The sequence below is a fragment of the Coregonus clupeaformis genome, chromosome 27 (genome assembly GCF_020615455.1).
Source record: "Coregonus clupeaformis isolate EN_2021a chromosome 27, ASM2061545v1, whole genome shotgun sequence".
Taxonomy (NCBI): domain Eukaryota; kingdom Metazoa; phylum Chordata; class Actinopteri; order Salmoniformes; family Salmonidae; genus Coregonus; species Coregonus clupeaformis.
The window spans coordinates 4,212,792-4,231,720 of record NC_059218.1 but is presented as its reverse complement, the minus strand read 5'-3'; the positions used below and the strand labels follow the sequence as shown (position 1 = coordinate 4,231,720).

General features: G+C 41.2%; 1 pseudogene; it reads left to right on the top strand.

Moving 5' to 3' along the window:
* Window positions 1–7,500: 7,500 nt before the first annotated feature.
* Window positions 7,501–13,324, top strand: LOC121541099 (annotated as a pseudogene).
* Window positions 13,325–18,929: the final 5,605 nt, after the last annotated feature.

Genomic DNA, 18,929 nt, shown 5'->3' with positions numbered 1-18,929 from the left:
AACTTGCACAATTGGTGGCTGACTAAATACTTTTTTTCCCCACTGTACTTGGCGGTGTCAGAGGAAGGCCCAAAATATTGTCAAAGACTCCAGTCACCCAAGTCATAGACTGTTCTCTCTGCTACCGCACGGCAAGCGGTACCGGAGTGCCAAGTCTAGGTCTTTAACAGTTTCTACCCCCAAGCCATAAGACTGCTGAACAATTAATCAAATGGCCACCCGGACTATTTGCATTGATCCCCCTCCCCCTTTGTTTATTATCTATGCATAGTCACTTTACCCCTACCTACATGTACAAATTACCTCGACTAACCTGTACCCCCGCACATTGACTATGTACTGGTACCCCCGGTATATAGCCTCGTTATTGTTATTTTATTGTGTTACTTTTTTATTTTTTACTTTCGTTTATTTAGTCAATATTTTCTTAACTCTATTTTCTTAAAACTGCATTGTTGGTTAAGGGCTGGTATGTAAGCGTTTCACGGTTGTATTCGGCGCATGTGACAAATAACATTTGATTTGACATTCGCAAAAGTGATAGAATTGCTGTCTTTTCAGAAAGAAATGAAATAATTCAGAATAGTCTACTACACCATGAGAAGGCCTATAATTTAGCCTATAATTATTTTTTTATTTATAGCCTAGCTGAGGATGTAGCCCAATAATGAAATCTTTATTTTTATCATATGTTCCGTTACCTCAGAGCTCCACAGGTCACCCACCTCTCGTGCTCACTTTTTGTTCCGGAATCTCCCGATTTACACTGCTGCCTTAGCGTTATTTTCTACCTGATGTTGATTTGCATTTGTTTACTGAAATCACTATAGCAATGCATACTGTCGTGCTGGCTTGCTTTGGTCATCACCATCTTTCTTGCTTTATTTTTATTTGATTGCAGAAACACCAGTATACATACAATAAGTATACTAACAGACAATGATAACAATATGCTAGGGGGTACAACAAATTACAGATTATACAAAGATCTTCAGAGACACACACGTATTGATTGTTTTAACTGCTTTCTTTTTGGAAGAATGTAGAATGGTCTTAATGTACAGCTCGAACTTCTTATAGAAAACATGGAAGAGTGTGTTTTTTATTAGTGAATATGACATTTTTCCATTAGCAAAATTAGATTCAAGAGGTAAAATTGTTTTCCTTTATCCTTATTATAGCTAAGGAAACCCAGCAGTACATTCTCCTATAATAAACAAAAGTCATCAAGAATATTAACAATTATAAAACTACAAATATCTTTCCCATCTGTAAGGGTTGGTGTGAGGTGTGACCCAGGTGCGGTGCAGGATAGACCGTAGGGAGTAGGAAAGGATGGTGAAACAAGGATCTTTACTGGTGGTCCCGAAGCCAGGATACAAAACAATGGACTTTACACGAAAACAAATGAGGAGCACATACAGTTGAAGTCGGAAGTTTACATACACCTTAGCCAAATACATTTAAACTCAGTTTTTACAATTCCTGACATTTAATCATAGTAAACATTCCCTGTCTTAGGTCAGTTAGGATCACCACTTTATTTTAAGAATATGAAATGTCAGAATAATAGTAGAGAGAGTGATTTATTTAAGCTTTTTATTTCTTTCATCACATTCCCAGTGGGTCAGAAGTTGACATACACTCAATTAGTATTTGGTAGCATTGCCTTTAAATTGTTTAACTTGGGTCAAACAGTTTGGGTAGCCTTCCACAAGCTTCCCACAATAAGTTGGGTGAATTTTGGCCCATTCTTCCTGACAGAGCTGGTGTAACTGAGTCAGGGTTGTAGGCCTCCTTGCTCGCACACACTTTTTCAGTTCTGCCCACACATTTTCTGTAGGATTGAGGTCAGGGTTTTGTGATGGCCACTCCAATACCTTGACTTTGTTGTCCTTAAGCCATTTTGCCACAACTTTGGAAGTATGCTTTGGGTCATTGTCCATTTGGAAGACCCATTTGCGACCAAGCTTTAACTTCCTGACTGATGTCTTGAGATATTGCTTCAATATATCCACATAATTTTCCTTCCTCATGATGCCATCTATTTTGTGAAGTGCACCAGTCCCTCCTGCAGCAAAGCACCCCCACAGCATGATGCTGCCACTCCCTTGCTTCACGGTTGGGATGGTGTTCTTCGGCTTGCAAGTCTACCCCTTTTTCCTCCAAACATAACGATGGTCATTATGGCCAAACAGTTCTATTTTTGTTTCATCAGACCAGAGGACATACAGTGGGGAGAACAAGTATTTGATATACTGCCGATTTTGCAGGTTTTCCTACTTACAAAGCATGTAGAGGTCTGTAATTTTTATCATAGGTACACTTCAACTGTGAGAGACGGAATCTAGAACAAAAATCCAGAAAATCAAAATGTATGATTTTTAAGTAATTAATTTGCATTTTATTGCATGACATAAGGATTTGATACATCAGAAAAGCAGAACTTAATATTTCGTACAGAAACCTTTGTTTGCAATTACAGAGATCATACGCTTCCTGTAGGTCTTGACCAGGTTTGCACACACTGCAGCAGGGGTTTTGGCCCACTCTTCCATACAGACCTTCTCCAGATCCTTCAGGTTTCGGGGCTGTCGCTGGGCAATACGGACTTTCAGCTCCCTCCAAAGATTTTCTATTGGGTTCAGGTCTGGAGACTGGCTAGGCCACTCCAGGACCTTGAGATGCTTCTTACGGAGCCACTCCTTAGTTGCCCTGGCTGTGTGTTTTGGGTCGTTGTCATGCTGGAAGACCCAGCCACGACCCATCTTCAATGCTCTTACTGAGGGAAGGAGGTTGTTGGCCAAGATCTCGCGATACATGGCCCCATCCATCCTCCCCTCAATACGGTGCAGTCGACCTGTCCCCTTTGCAGAAAATCATCCCCAAAGAATGATGTTTCCACCTCCATGCCTCACGGTTGGGAAGGTGTTCTTGGGGTTGTACTCATCCTCCTCCAAACACAACAAGTGGAGTTTAGACCAAAAAGCTATATTTTTGTCTCATCAGACCACATGACCTTCTCCCATTCCTCCTCTGGATCATCCAGATGGTCATTGGCAAACTTCAGACGGGCCTGGACATGCGCTGGCTTGAGCAGGGGGACCTTGCGTGCGCTGCAGGATTTTAGTCCATGACGGCGTAGTGTGTTACTAATTGTTTTCTTTGAGACTGTGGTCCCAGCTCTCTTCAGGTCATTGACCAGGTCCTGCCGTGTAGTTCTGGGCTGATCCCTCATCTTCCTCATGATCATTGATGCCCCACTAGGTGAGATCTTGCATGGAGCCCCAGACCGAGGGTGATTGACCGTCATCTTGAACTTCTTCCATTTTCTAATAATTACGCCAACAGTTGTTGCCTTCTCACCAAGCTGCTTGCCTATTGTCCTGTAGCCCATCCCAGCCTTGTGCAGGTCTACAATTGTATCCCTGATGTCCTTACACAGCTCTCTGGTCTTGGCCATTGTGGAGAGGTTGGAGTCTGTTTGATTGAGTGTGTGGACAGGTGTCTTTTATACAGGTAACGAGTTCAAACAGGTGCAGTTAATACAGGTAATGAGTGGAAAACAGGAGGGCTTCTTAAAGAAAAACTAACAGGTCTGTGAGAGCCAGAATTCTTACTGGTTGGTAGGTGATCAAATACTTATGTCATGCAATAAAATGCAAATTAATTACTTAAAAATCATACAATGTGATTTTCTGGATTTTTGTTTTAGATTATGTCTCTCACAGTTGAAGTGTACCTATGATAAAAAAATTACAGACCTCTACATGCTTTCTAAGTAGGAAAACCTGCAAAATTGGCAGTGTATCAAATACTTGTTCTCCCCACTGTATCTCCAAAAAGTACGATCTTTGTCCCCATGTGCAGTTGCAAACCGTAGTCTGGCTTTTTTATGGCGGTTTTGGAGCAGTGGCTTCTTCCTTGCTGAGCGGCAAGTTTTACTGTGGATAAAGATACTTTTGTACCTGTTTCCTCCAGCATCTTCACAAGGTCCTTTGCTGTTGTTCAGGGATTGATTTGCACTTTTCGCACCAAAGTACGTTCATCTCTAGGAGACGGAACGCGTTTCCTTCCTGAGCGGTATGATGGCTGCATGGTCCCATGGTGTTTATACTTGCGTACTATTGTTTGTACAGATGAACGTGGTATCTTCAGGCGTTTGGAAACTGCTCCCAAGGATGAACTAGACTTGTGGAGGTCTACTATTTTTTTCTGAGGTCTTGGCTGATTTCTTTTGATTTTCCCATGATGTCAAGCAAAGAGGCACTGAGTTTGAAGGTAGGTCTTGAAATACATCCACAGGTACAACTGACTCAAATTATGTCAATTAGCCTATCAGAAGCTTCTAAAGCCATGATATCATTTTCTGGAATTTTCCATGCTTTTTAAAGGCACAGTCAACTTAGTGTATGCAAACCTCTGACCCACTGGAATTGTGATACAGTGAATTATAAGTGAAATAATCTATCTGTAAACAATTGTTGGAAAAAGTACTTGTGTCATGCACAAAGTAGATGTCCTAACCGACTTGCCAAAATTATAGTTTGTTAACAAGAAATTTGTGGAGTGGTTGAAAAACGAGTTTTAATGACTCCAACCTAAATGTATGTAAACTTCCGACATCAACTGTAGGTCTCCAAAAAACAGGCTGACAAAAAAACAATATGAAATACTAACTCTGACTGGAAAAACACAATGACACAGGGAGAACACTTTTCGAGTACCTGTAACTCCATCACGTGATCCGACACTGATACGTACAGCTTGACATCCAAGGAACTAGCAGAGAAAACTGAGCAAGGGAACACAGGGAAGTGAGGGCATAAATACACAGGTGAATCAGATAGCCACAGGTGACACCAATAGGCAGATAATTAGTCCCGACTGTGAGTGAGGAGGTGCCTATGGTGGTCGGAGGATGACACCTAGTGGGTTGCTTAGGAACTGTGACCCACTCCTGTAACAGCCATCAGTTCTTTACATGTAGACAATGCCAAATTAAATGCAAAACTATTTCTGGATGCTCAACACATAAAGTACAGTTAATGTCTTTTTTGAGTTTCTTCAGGTAATGATTCGCAGGGTAATACTTATGGATAATTCTGAAAGAGACCTCTTTGACTTTGTTAACAAGCAGGTATTTGTGTGGTAATAACCAGACCTTTTTCCAACAGATACTATTGACAAATGTATTCCAGTAAATTGTGACATAAGGAATTGATACAACATCCATTTGAAATAAAGCACATACAGATCTGTTGTTCTGAGGAAGCAAGGAGAAACAAATTTTTCCTATTGGAGAGTCAACTGGACAAAGCGAGGGTATCTCAAGAAGGTGACGTCTGGTTACACCTCTAAACAATATGAGAGTTCCAGATGGAATAGCATCAAACCTTTCTTGCTTTCTTGTCCGCTATGCCGACTGGTATGATGGTTTTTGCGTCCCTCGTCTAAATGCAGCATTAGCCACGTTATGACTGACTTGTGATCATTGCCCTTGCTAGTTTGATTGTATTGACATTCCCAGCCTTAATAACATTTGTCAGTTTTTGTCCAAAATATTGAGTCATTGAAACTGAAACAGTGCATCCCGAATGACTAGAGGCAGCCAACAATGTACCAGGCCAGCTGTGATTTACAAACTGATAGCAATGTTTTGGGACTACCAAGAAATGTATTGGTGAATTATATGAATCATGCATTGAACAGCATCCATCTATTCTGCCAACAATGCCTTACTGTACATCATGGCATTTTGAGTCAAATAGAACCTATTTTTAAAACCTCTTATAAAGTTGGTTTTGTAGCAGATTTTTGACTGATATGATTGTCTGTTTCACAAAGTAGTTAAAACACTTTAAAAATCAACCTATAACCATGAAAAAATTGCAAATCTCCAATGTAAGCCCAAAAGGTAGGCTACCATTATGTCAGATCGTGAAATGAACGTTCAAATTGATTTTTACCTGGCCAAATGATTGGATGGCCTGCACATAAAACAAATATATTATAATCAGCATGGACCATGACACGCTCCCCACACAATTTATTGTTTCTGCAGTGAGGATTCACATTCTAGATCATTATTTTGTAACTTATCTGCAGAAAAACGTTGTTTTGAGCTCAAAAAGCAGTAGTATCAGTATGCAAATCAGGGAGCCAAATGATCCGCACTTTCGGTTCCTGAAGTTCACCAAAAAGATCTGTTCAAAAAGAGCTGTTTGTTCGCGAATGACCCATCACTACTGACCGTTGTAAGATTCGCACGAAAGGGTCTCAAAACAAATGTGTGACAGTTCTGAGCTTGCTAGCTAGGAAGGTAAAGTCAAGTTTGCTTGTTATTAACTAGCTTAAGTAAAGTAGGCTATTATATCTAGATATAAAGTCATCTAGCTCGTACTACACAAATACCTTATTTGTTGCAGTTGTCTGGCTTTTTTGGTGGACATTAAACTAGCTGCTAGCTAGCAGCTAACGGTAGCTAACTCCGTTCCGTACATATGTGGGCAACCGCGGCATTCAAACGAGGCTGCAATGAAAACTAATGGGACTGCAGTGACTGTGTTGGCATCAAAATCCGGGGTGTGAACTAAGTTTCGATTCAGCATTGATTGACATGGTAATAGCCCAATAGTATTGGAGAAAAGTTGAAAAAACTGACCCCGCTAACGCTGTACGTTAAAGTGTGACATGGCACAACGTAACGTACGGCATGCATTATTCAACTCATTCTGTACCGTACAGCCTCTTTCCACCAGGTGTAGTGCTTCTCTCGCAGATAAAAAACAAGAAATGATCAATGGTGAGTGTAAAGTTAATTACTCGTGAGTTAATCAATAGTTAATTCAATCAATTGTTAATTTTTCGCGTAATCACTGCGAGCCATCATGACTCTCAACAAACATGACACCCACAGTTTAATTGTGAAGATAAATTTAGTGCCGCCCTAAAAACCCTATTCAAATTCGATACAAACCTTCAAATAGGTATGTAATGAGACATTATATAAACTCTTTATAGCGATTTATTTACATTTTAGAGGTGATAAGTTGGACAAATCGGGTGAAAAAAGCCGGTTCCCCACACGACATATCTCCCCCTTTCACTATCACACAGTAGCTTTCGCTTCCCCACCCGCCATTTTTAACAAAACACGGCGGAGCTCCATTGCTTTCTTCAATCATGCAGAGACGGGCAGCATGAAGGTCTCGTCATTGACTTTGCTGGAAAGGGGAGAAATTGTGCTTTACAATGGTATTCATATTACAGTTGACCTGGAAGTATTATGTTTTTGGGGCACTAAAATAAGGTCAAATGTACGGAAGTGCGTTAGCTAACTGACTAACATAGCTTGCTAAATCCATTGTCACGCTAACAAGAAGAGCGAGACATCTGTTTTCTCCAATTTGGGAGAAAGGAGCGAAGGCTGCCTCGAAATTGCCGCAGTTCTATTTAGTTGGCTTGTTTAAATACACTTGTAAACTAGCTAGCAAAGTGATGGCCGAGAGACCCAAGGACCTCAATCTACCCAACGCTGTCATCACGCGCATCATCAAAGAAGCGGTGAGTGCATACAAAGAACATTTTCTACACACATATATATTTAAAGTAGGCTAACGTTACCACACTGTAATATGTGCATAAGTCACCAAAGTAAACAATGGAACAAATGCCTGCCATTCCCATGACCTTTAATAATGCAAATACTTAACTATCACATTTATATACTATATCTTGAACCAGTAACCGTGGCGGCAGGTAGCTTAGTAGTTAAGAGTGTTGTGCTAGTAACCGAAAGGTCGCTGGTTCTAATCCCCGAGCCGACTAGGTGAAAAATCTGTCGATGTGCCCTTGAGCAAGGGACTTAACCCTAATTGCTCCTGTAAGTTGCTCTGGATAAGAACGTCTGCTAAATGACGCAAATGCAGTATTAGGCTGGACAATAGAACGAGTCAAATTTCAACCAAGGCTGAAAAACGGCCAAAGAACGTTGGTTGAGCTGGAACACTAGCGTGAGGCCATTGAAACTGACCTTCACTGAGCCTCTTTTGTCGGGAATGATCCATAGAATTCAATTTTCCCTAAATGGCACCAAAAAATATATACCTTTTCATTTTACTACTACAATCGGTTCTTAGGATGAAACCGAAAAATAACTTGTGTAGAAAGTAAACATCCGCACCTCGATTGTGCCAAGTGTGCGTATGTCTGCATAATGAGGAAGTAGGAAATAAATGGCAACTTCTGACAATGGGGGGAGCTCAGCGTTCCAAGGGCAAAAAGTATTTCGGGGCTAGCTTTTAATGACAACGGAGTACGCTGCCCAGCCTTACATAATTAGAAAGAGGAGATTATCCTGATTAAAATGATGTCCTACTTCAACAAATCTAAATATACACATTGCGAGATATTTGGCAAAATATACCAGCATGCCTCTCCATAGGAAAACATTAGGGGGAGCTCAGCATTCCAAGGGCAACAAGTATTTCGGGGCCAGCGGTTGATGACAACGGAGTATGCTGCCCAGCCTTACATAATTAGAAAATTGAGATTATCCTGATTTAAAATGGTGTCTGACTTGAAAAAAATCTAAATATAGTCATTGCGAGATATTTTGTGAAATAAACAGACATACCTATATTTCCCCTATAGGAAACAATGGGACGACCTCAGAGTTCCAAGAGTATTTTTTGTTGTTGTTGACGTTTTAACTACCAGTAATTAGTAACCGCATTGTGTAAACTGCCCAAACTTACATAATTAGAAATAATATGGTTATCTGCTGTTATTTGCCTTTTTTTGTGTTAGAAATGTTGTGGTTTGAACTAGGTCTCTATGTGAAAGCGTGGCAATAACTTATTAACTTCTCATTATTCACAGATGTACTTTTCTGATGGCATGGCAGGCAGCACACCTGAATTTCAGCAAAGCAACGGCTCTTTTAAGAGCTACCAGATTTATTTAAAAAAACACATTTTCTGTGTCCAGTGTCTGTGTTTATATGTTAAGTGGGTGTTACTTTGGCATATAATGTTACCCATGTAAAGAAAACTAAATCTATGGTGTTTTTTGTATATGCGAATGGCCCATCAGTTTTATTGTTATGCTGTAAATGTTTATTTTATTGTTGTAAGTGATCAAATGAACTAGCAAATATTTTATTTTTTAGCAATTCTGAGTAATTACTACTTCAGTAAGGATATACACTTTATTCAGTGACCTTGGGTATAGAAACTTTGATGGTCTGATCAGATTCAGAAGATCAGTTTTCTCCCTGGATACACCACTCCCCCCATAGCCTATAACTGATGCTTTGTGGTCTTATGCTGCCATCTATTGGAAATATTTAGCAATTAAAAGTTATTAATTCACATAAAGACATTTTTATTTATTTATTTTATTTAACCTTTATTTAACCCGGTAAGCCAGTTGAGAACAAGTTCTCATTTACAACTGCGACCTGGCCAAGATAAAGCAAAGCAGTGCGATAAAAACAACAACACAGAGTTACATATGGGGTAAAACAAAACATAGAGTCAATAACACAATAGAAAATCTATATACAGTGTGTGCAAATGTAGTAAGTTATGGAGGTAAGGCAATAAATAGGCCATAGTGCAAAATAATTACAATTTAGTATTGGTGAAGCAGCTGAGAAATAAAGTGTATCCAACTGCTGGACTTTACCAGTCAGGTTTAGGGTTACTGTTAGGGTTAGGGTTACCATTACAGCTGTAGATGCATTGTGTTCCCAGTCAGGGTTAGGGTTAGAGTTACCGTTAGGGTTACCATTACAGCTGTAGGTGCATTGTGTTTCCAGTCAGGGTTAGGGTTAGAGTTACAGTTAGGGTTACCATTACAGCTGTAGGTGCATTGTGTTCCCAGTCAGGGTTAGGGTTAGAGTTACCGTTAGGGTTACCATTACAGCTGTAGGTGCATTGTGTTCCCAGTCAGGGTTAGGGTTAGAGTTACCGTTAGGGTTACCATTACAGCTGTAGGTGCATTGTGTTCCCAGTCAGGGTTAGGGTTAGAGTTACCGTTAGGGTTACCATTACAGCTGTAGGTGCATTGTGTTTCCAGTCAGGGTTAGGGTTAGAGTTACAGTTAGGGTTACCATTACAGCTGTAGGTGCATTGTGTTCCCAGTCAGGGTTAGGGTTAGAGTTACCGTTAGGGTTACCATTACAGCTGTAGGTGCATTGTGTTCCCAGTCAGGGTTAGGGTTAGAGTTACCGTTAGGGTTACCATTACAGCTGTAGGTGCATTGTGTTCCCAGTCAGGGTTAGGGTTAGAGTTACAGTTAGGGTTACCATTACAGCTGTAGGTGCATTGTGTTCCCAGTCAGGGTTAGGGTTAGAGTTACCGTTAGGGTTACCATTACAGCTGTAGGTGCATTGTGTTTCCAGTCAGGGTTAGGGTTAGAGTTACAGTTAGGGTTACCATTACAGCTGTAGGTGCATTGTGTTCCCAGTCAGGGTTAGGGTTAGAGTTACCGTTAGGGTTACCATTACAGCTGTAGGTGCATTGTGTTCCCAGTCAGGGTTAGGGTTAGAGTTACCGATAGGGTTACCATTACAGCTGTAGGTGCATTGTGTTCCCAGTCAGGGTTAGGGTTAGAGTTACAGTTAGGGTTACCATTACAGCTGTAGGTGCATTGTGTTCCCAGTCAGGGTTAGGGTTAGAGTTACCGTTAGGGTTACCATTACAGCTGTAGGTGCATTGTGTTCCCAGTCAGGGTTAGGGTTAGAGTTACAGTTAGGGTTACCATTACAGCTGTAGGTGCAGTCAGGGTTACAGTTAGTGTTGGGTTAGTGTTGGGTTTGAATTACCGTGACCATTACAGCTATAGGTGCATTGTGTTACAAGTCAGGGTTAGGGTTAGGGTTAAGGCTAAAATAGGTTATACCTGGGGTTAGGTTTTTTAAGACAAAAAAACAGTATGGGTTTATAGCTCTCTTACTCCTCCCTGTGGCTTTCTGTAGGTACTACATAACTCATTCGTAACACTTGCTAGGCTCATAATCTGAGGTAGCAACTGCGTCAGATCTACAAATCAATGAGCTAGACCTACCCATTTGGTTCGAACCTGCGCAGCATTCTCTCAATTCGATGCCTATGAACAAATAGATATTGACGCATATCAAATTACCCAGCATCCATTTAGAAACAACAAATCATCCAAAACAAAGGTTATTTCTTAATTTAAAAAAATATTCTGGCTGTTTAAATCGGCTACATCTTGAAAAAGAGGACAGGGACATGCATTTTGTTCAGGTTTACATATTTTTCTGGAAATAAATATGGTAAACCATGACCAGAAAATGTTTAACGTTGGATGGCTATTAGCCAGCCATCATTAAAACTGTGGGTCACAACAATGTGTACCCAAGTGAATAGTGGTGATTATGCTCATTAAGTAGCTGTAACTTTAATAATAATAATAATAATAATAATAAAAATAATAATAAATTACATGAGGTAAGCCTCTGAGTCCAACATTGTGAGGTAGAACAATGGACTGGGAATAGAATGTTCAGAAGGCAGGTTGGTGCCACGGTGCTCAATAGAACTAATAGGAGCTGGCAGGGTGAAAAATGACCCAAAATAAGGCCTGTTTTTTCACGATTACCTCAAATTACGGCAAGCAGCATATGGTAATATTATGAAACTGGGCTCCACGGCGGATGCAATGAACTGTTTTTAAAAATGTCATGTGTCCAGCCTACCAGTATCTGGGCAAAGAAAACTTTAATTCAAGCTACCATTCACCAGCAATGCAAGCGTTATTTCAAATACGTTTGACGTTACTCACAAAATATGCCAGCAACTATCGTCATTTACTGCCGTTATGCCCAGTATGTACTAGGTCTAGGCAGTGCAGGCATATTTGGTGAATAATTAAGGTATTTTGACTGTAACGGCGAATTGTAGCCTGAATGGTAGCTTTAGGGCAGAGAGGAGATCTAGTCATACTCAACTCCTTTGCCTAGATACTGTTTCAGCTATATCTATGACATTCCAGGTCATCACCATCTTTTTTTTATACATGTCTTGAAGCTATAGAGGCTGTATGACAACAAAAACATTACCATGGAGTAGTGTTTTGGTGGGTAGTGGGTACCTATACCCAAAGTCTTGTGTGTTTAGTGACAACTCATGCTTGCAAATGACAACACTGCCAGCTAATCTAGTAACATTGCCCTCACCATTTGTTGTAAATAGCTACCAGATGGGGTGAACGTGTCAAAAGAAGCCAGGTGAGCCATATCTCAAGCTGCCAGTGTACTCGTCCTCTATGCAACATCTTGGTAAGAGAAACTACACACACGTGTGCAACAGGTTTGCGCAATAAATATAACACTTGTTAATTGGTCACAATACATACCTTCATACAGTCACGTGCTTTCAGCACCAGGAATATATACATATATAAATGCATTCTTCTGAGTGCAATAAATATGAATTGATTTCCTCCTTTGTGCCAACAGTGCAAACAACTTTGCCATGAAAGCCAAACGGAAAACTCTAAACGCAACAGATGTGATGTATGCGATGGAGGAAATCGAGTTTGAACGCTTCTTGCAGCCTCTACGTGAATCTTTGGAGGGTAAGTGTTCAAATGATCACCTATCAACACTGTATTTTTAACCGCATGTGTGTTTTGGACACAGTGTTGAGAGCATCAATTATAATCAGTCGCTGATCGACTCACAGATCTACACTAAATAACAACGCATTATGATTTGTAGATCAGTCAGTCTGCTCAGCTGGTGATCAGCATTGTGGTCAGTTATTGCAGGGACTCCGCTTGATGCTTTTTAGCCCTATAGGAACTATGTTCTAAATGTATGTGGACACTGCTTGTGTTGCATTACATTCTGTCTTGATTAGAGAACCCCACAAAATGGGAAAATTAAATTGTAACTGTCACTACAGAGGAATATGAATAGCAGAGGTGTCTGGGTGTAGGTCTAGTTCTATTTAAACCTAATTTCTTATTTCCCCTTCATTGGAACAATGCAATTTTCTGTTGTATTATGGGGTGGATATTTATAGCAATCTATAAAGCTATTGAAAATTGTGGCCAGTGTCGACTACAATTGTCCACCTCCTTGCTAACCACTGACTGAGTGAATGCTGCTTATAACTATGAATGTTGTGGTTCCAATACAACTTACAAGAAGGGCCAGAAGGGAAAGAAAGAGGCATCGGAACAAAAACGTGAAGATTCAAAGGAGCAAAAGAACGATGCAGAAGAGAAGTGCATGGAGGAAGACCAGGAAGTGGAGAACGAGGTTGAAGGGGAAGAAGTTGAGAATTGAGAACTGACTGTTATCCTTCATGTAGTAGAGCAAGTCCTCGAGTCCCCCCAACAGTAAATATTTTTGTTGTGGCCCTGGACAAGCACACGTGATTATACTTGTCAACTAATCATCAAGCCTTTGACAAATTTAATCAGGTGTTTTTGTCCTGGCTACAACAGAAATGTGCTGTTGGGGGTACTCGAGGACAGGAGTTGGGAAACACTGTAGTAAAGCACTGATCAGAACACAGATGTGTGGTCTGAGGCCCTGTTCGAGTACTTTGAAAATGCACACATCCTTGAGTTACAGTTTTTTACGATTGCTTACACACTAAAATTAAACTTTTCCCACAATTAGCAAAACCTTACACTCAAGGAGCAAAACACAAGGCTAGATTTGCACAACTGTAAGCACATTGTCAGCTTCACACTATTTGCAAAACATTACACACAGTGATTTGCAAAACACTAAACACACATCAGACACAGAAGTATATCATGATGTCACTTCCTTGCAATTCCAAAGCACTGACTGTCAAATTACCACACCTATGAGCCAATCTGTTAAACACAGCCATCAGGTGCACAAACACATGATTGCTAAATTGTAGACACACCAATCAGGTTTAAGCACTATAAAAATGCAGCAGGTAGGTTCACCTGCCTTCAACCAAAATGGAAGGAGTCAGAAGAAGAGTGAGGGTGAGAGGAGGAGTACACGGAGAAGGAGGAGAAGGAGGTAGAGGAAGAGGCAGAGGCCGAGCCAGAGGTCGAGGAAGACCTGAAGCAGGAGGAGAACGTGCACAAAGAAGAAGAGGACCAAACTTATCAAATGACATTCGTGCAACACTAGTGGACCATGTTGTAAACCACGGATTGACGCTGAGGGAGGCTGGACTGAGAGTTCAGCCAAATCTTAGCAGATATACAGTGGCATCTGTCATAAGGACTTTTCGACAGGAAAACAGGTAAAAGAAGATCTGTCTACAGTTACAGTAATCAGCCGCTTATTGTCTGCACCATATCAGCACTTGTGATACATTTACATTTTACATTTACATTTTAGTCATTTAGCAGATGCTCTTATCCAGAGCGACTTACAAGAGCAATTAGGGTTAAGTGCCTTGCTCAAGGGCACATCGACAGATTTTTCACCTAGTCGGCTCAGGGATTAGAACCAGCAACCTTTCGGTTACTGCCACAACACTCTTAACCACTAAGCTACCTGATACCCCTTCCTGTGACGTTGTACAGTAAGTTACATGTATTATTCTCTACATAGGATTGAGGGTCGGGAACGACAAGGAGGAAGGGGGCCCATATTCACGCAAGAACAAGAGAGAGAGATAATAAACATGGTTTTGGCCAATAATGCTATCAGGCTCAGAGAACTACAAGCCAACATTATCGGTGACGATGCCATTTTCAATAATGTCCATCAGGTCTCTCAGTCAACACTGGCACGCATCCTGAAAAGACATCAGGTTCAAATGAAACAACTTTATCGAGTGCCTTTTGAGCGGAATTCAGAGAGTGTCAAACGGCTGCGGCATGAGTATGTGGAGGTTTGTATTGTTCACTTTAGCACTGTGATGTTGCATACTGCACACATGACTTTTTTACATTGACTGTATACTAGACCTATCCTGAACTACACAATCTTGTCTTTCACTGTATTTCAGAGAGTTTTGCAGATGCATGCTGAGGAAATCCTGCATGAATTCATATATATTGATGAGGCAGGGTACAACCTCACAAAAGCAAGAAGGAGAGGCAGAAATATAATTGGCCACAGGGCTATAATCAATGTCCCAGGGCAACGTGGGGGTAACATCACCCTTTGCGCTGCCATTTCACAGCATGGGGTTCTCCTCCGTCATGCCAAAATGGGCCCTTACAACACACCTCACATTCTCGCATTTTTGGACCGATTGCCCCACATCGTCACAGCAGGTAATGAAATGCACCAGATGCAATACACTGTCATCTGGGACAATGTGTCATTCCACCGCTCTGCTTTGGTCCAGAACTGGTTTCAACACCATCCACAGTTGACAGTACTATACGTTCCACCATACTCTCCGTTTCTAAACCCTATCGAAGAGTTTTTCTCTGCATGGCGGTGGAAGGTTTACGATCTCCAGCCCCAGGCTCAGGTACCCCTCATTCAGGCCATGGAGGACGCCTGTGACCAAGTCGACGCCGCAGCTGTGCAAGGATGGATTCGACATTCAAGACGGTTCTTCCCGCGTTGTCTTGCTAATGAGGATATTGCTTGTGATGTTGATGAAATTCTCTGGCCAGATCCAGCTAAGCGAATAGATAATGTATAGTATGTTTACTGTAGTATTTTCTGTACAATATTGTCAGGTTTTTTTTCAGATTATTTTTTATGTTTGTTGTTATTTACTGTAATTGTAACCTGTACTGGATACAGTATTTTACGTTTGTCTGTTGTTTGCTGAGCTAACAGTGTTATGCACACTACTGTAGTAGCATGAAAACTGGGACATGTTTTGTTATGATTCTCCATGTTGACTGATTTGGGTATATGGAGAGAAATAAATGATATTTTCCTCAGTCTGCAGCATTAGTCTTGTGTAGTGTTTGTATAGTTGCACTTTCTCTGTGTACTTCATTTACAGTACTCTAATCACTGAGAATTAGACTTGCTAAAAGTGTTTTAGGTTAGCAACAGCAGTGTGTAACTGGTTCAAAAAGATTGAAGTCATATGAAATGTGTGTGTTTCGTATGGTAACAAAATATTGTTTTTATGAAGTCGTGTATAGTTTTGACAAGTGTTCCATTTTGCAAATTATCTGAAGTGTTGTGCTACTTTGGTGTAGGGTTGTGCTAATTGTGTGGTGTTTTGACAAACCGGGCCATGTTTTCAAAATTGTGCTTGTTTTCAAAATTGTGCTTAAACAATTGAAGAAAAACTGTAATAGGCTTGTGGAAAAGGCCCATGGAGTTGGTGGAATTGCCCTTTAATTCATGGCCGCTTGCGCAGCTGGGCCAGAGCGCTTTAATTAGGTTGGGTGGAACTGTCCGACAGATCTCAACTCATTAATAGGAGAAAATCGCCACCGACCGACCTCGCTTTCTCTCCCCCAACTCTGTCTAATCCAGACATTGTGTGCGTCCACAAATCAACCGAATCTGTTATCTTTCATCTGAACTGTCTGTTGTGATCGGGAGAGCAGGCCATCAGTTATTGTTCATAGTTATTACCCCAGAGCGCGGCTTGGAGCGCACGCGTCAAACCTATTGTTATATCAATGGACAATGATCACAGCCCTACAGATCATCACAGGGACAATTATGCCATTGATATATGGTTAAAGGAATTCCTGCCTCAGTCTCCTCCATTCCTCTGTCACCTGACCCGTGACCGCCTTCACTATTGTCAGTCATCCTACCTGTCTGGCTACAAACAGATTCCAATAATCTTTCAAGGCTGTTCTACACAGCCCCACGGGGGGCCAGTATAAAAATATATATATATACAGTGGGGAAAAAAAGTATTTAGTCAGCCACCAATTGTGCAAGTTCTCCCACTTAAAAAGATGAGAGAGGCCTGTAATTTTCATCATAGGTACACGTCAACTATGACAGACAAATTGAGAAAAAAAAATCCAGAAAATCACATTGTAGGATTTTTTAATGAATTTATTTGCAAATGATGGTGGAAAATAAGTATTTGGTCACCTACAAACAAGCAAGATTTCTGGCTCTCACAGACCTGTAACTTCTTATTTAAGAGGCTCCTCTGTCCTCCACTCGTTACCTGTATTAATGGCACCTGTTTGAACTTGTTATCAGTATAAAAGACACCTGTCCACAACCTCAAACAGTCACACTCCAAACTCCACTATGGCCAAGACCAAAGAGCTGTCAAAGGACACCAGAAACAAAATTGTAGACCTGCACCAGGCTGGGAAGACTGAATCTGCAATAGGTAAGCAGCTTGGTTTGAAGAAATCAACTGTGGGAGCAATTATTAGGAAATGGAAGACATACAAGACCACTGATAATCTCCCTCAATCTGGGGCTCCACGCAAGATCTCACCCCATGGGGTCAAAATGATCACAAGAATGGTGAGCAAAAATCCCAGAACCACACGGGGGGACCTAGTGAATGACCTGCAGAGAGCTGGGACCAAAGTAACAAAGCCTACCATCAGTAACACACTACGCCGCCAGGGACTCAAATCCTGCAGTGCCAGACGTGTCCCCCTGCTTAAGCCAGTACATGTCCAGGCCCGTCTGAAGTTTGCTAGAGTGCATTTGGATGATCCAGAAGAGGATTGGGAGAATGTCATATGGTCAGATGAAACCAAAATATAACTTTTTGGTAAAAACTCAACTCGTCGTGTTTGGAGGACAAAGAATGCTGAGTTGCATCCAAAGAACACCATACCTACTGTGAAGCATGGGGGTGGAAACATCATGCTTTGGGGCTGTTTTTCTGCAAAGGGACCAGGACGACTGATCCATGTAAAGGAAAGAATGAATGGGGCCATGTATCGTGAGATTTTGAGTGAAAACCTCCTTCCATCAGCAAGGGCATTGAAGATGAAACGTGGCTGGGTCTTTCAGCATGACAATGATCCCAAACACACCGCCCGGGCAACGAAGGAGTGGCTTCGTAAGAAGCATTTCAAGGTCCTGGAGTGGCCTAGCCAGTCTCCAGATCTCAACCCCATAGAAAATCTTTGGAGGGAGTTGAAAGTCCGTGTTGCCCAGCGACAGCCCCAAAACATCACTGCTCTAGAGGAGATCTGCATGGAGGAATGGGTCAAAATACCAGCAACAGTGTGTGAAAACCTTGTGAAGACTTACAGAAAACGTTTGACCTGTGTCATTGCCAACAAAGGGTATATAACAAAGTATTGAGAAACTTTTGTTATTGACCAAATACTTATTTTCCACCATAATTTGCAAATAAATTCATTAAAATTCCTACAATGTGATTTTCTGGATTTTTTTTTCTCATTTTGTCTGTCATAGTTGACGTGTACCTATGATGAAAATTACAGGCCTCTCTCATCTTTTTAAGTGGGAGAACTTGCACAATTGGTGGCTGACTAAATACTTTTTTTCCCCACTGTATATATGTATTCACTAACTGTAAGTCGCTCTGGATAAGAGCGTCTGCTAAATGACTAAAATGTAAATGTAGATGTCAGATCAGTGATTATTTCAATGAAGGGGGCTTTTTCAAAGTATGCAAATAGGACCTTGCAGGGATGTAACGATTCACCAATATGCATCAGTCCCCGGTTCAAACATTTTTGATTTGAGTGCATCAGTTTGCGGGACCCCAAACCGATCCAAATAGCCCAACTGTAGCATTCATCGGTCAGAAAATCGGTTAAAATATTAGGAACTGCTGGTTCACTCAAATGTGTTTGTTTATAGCAATGGCTTTTTTCAGGCCACTCTTCCGTAAAGCCCAGCTCTGTGGAGCGTACGGCTTAAAGTGGTCCTATGGACAGATACTCCAATCTCCGCTGTGGAGCTTTGCAGCTTCTTCAGGGTTATCTTTGGTATCTTTGTTGCCTCTGATTAATGCCCTCCTTGCCTGGTCCATGAGTTTTGGTGGGCGGCCCTCTCTTGGCAG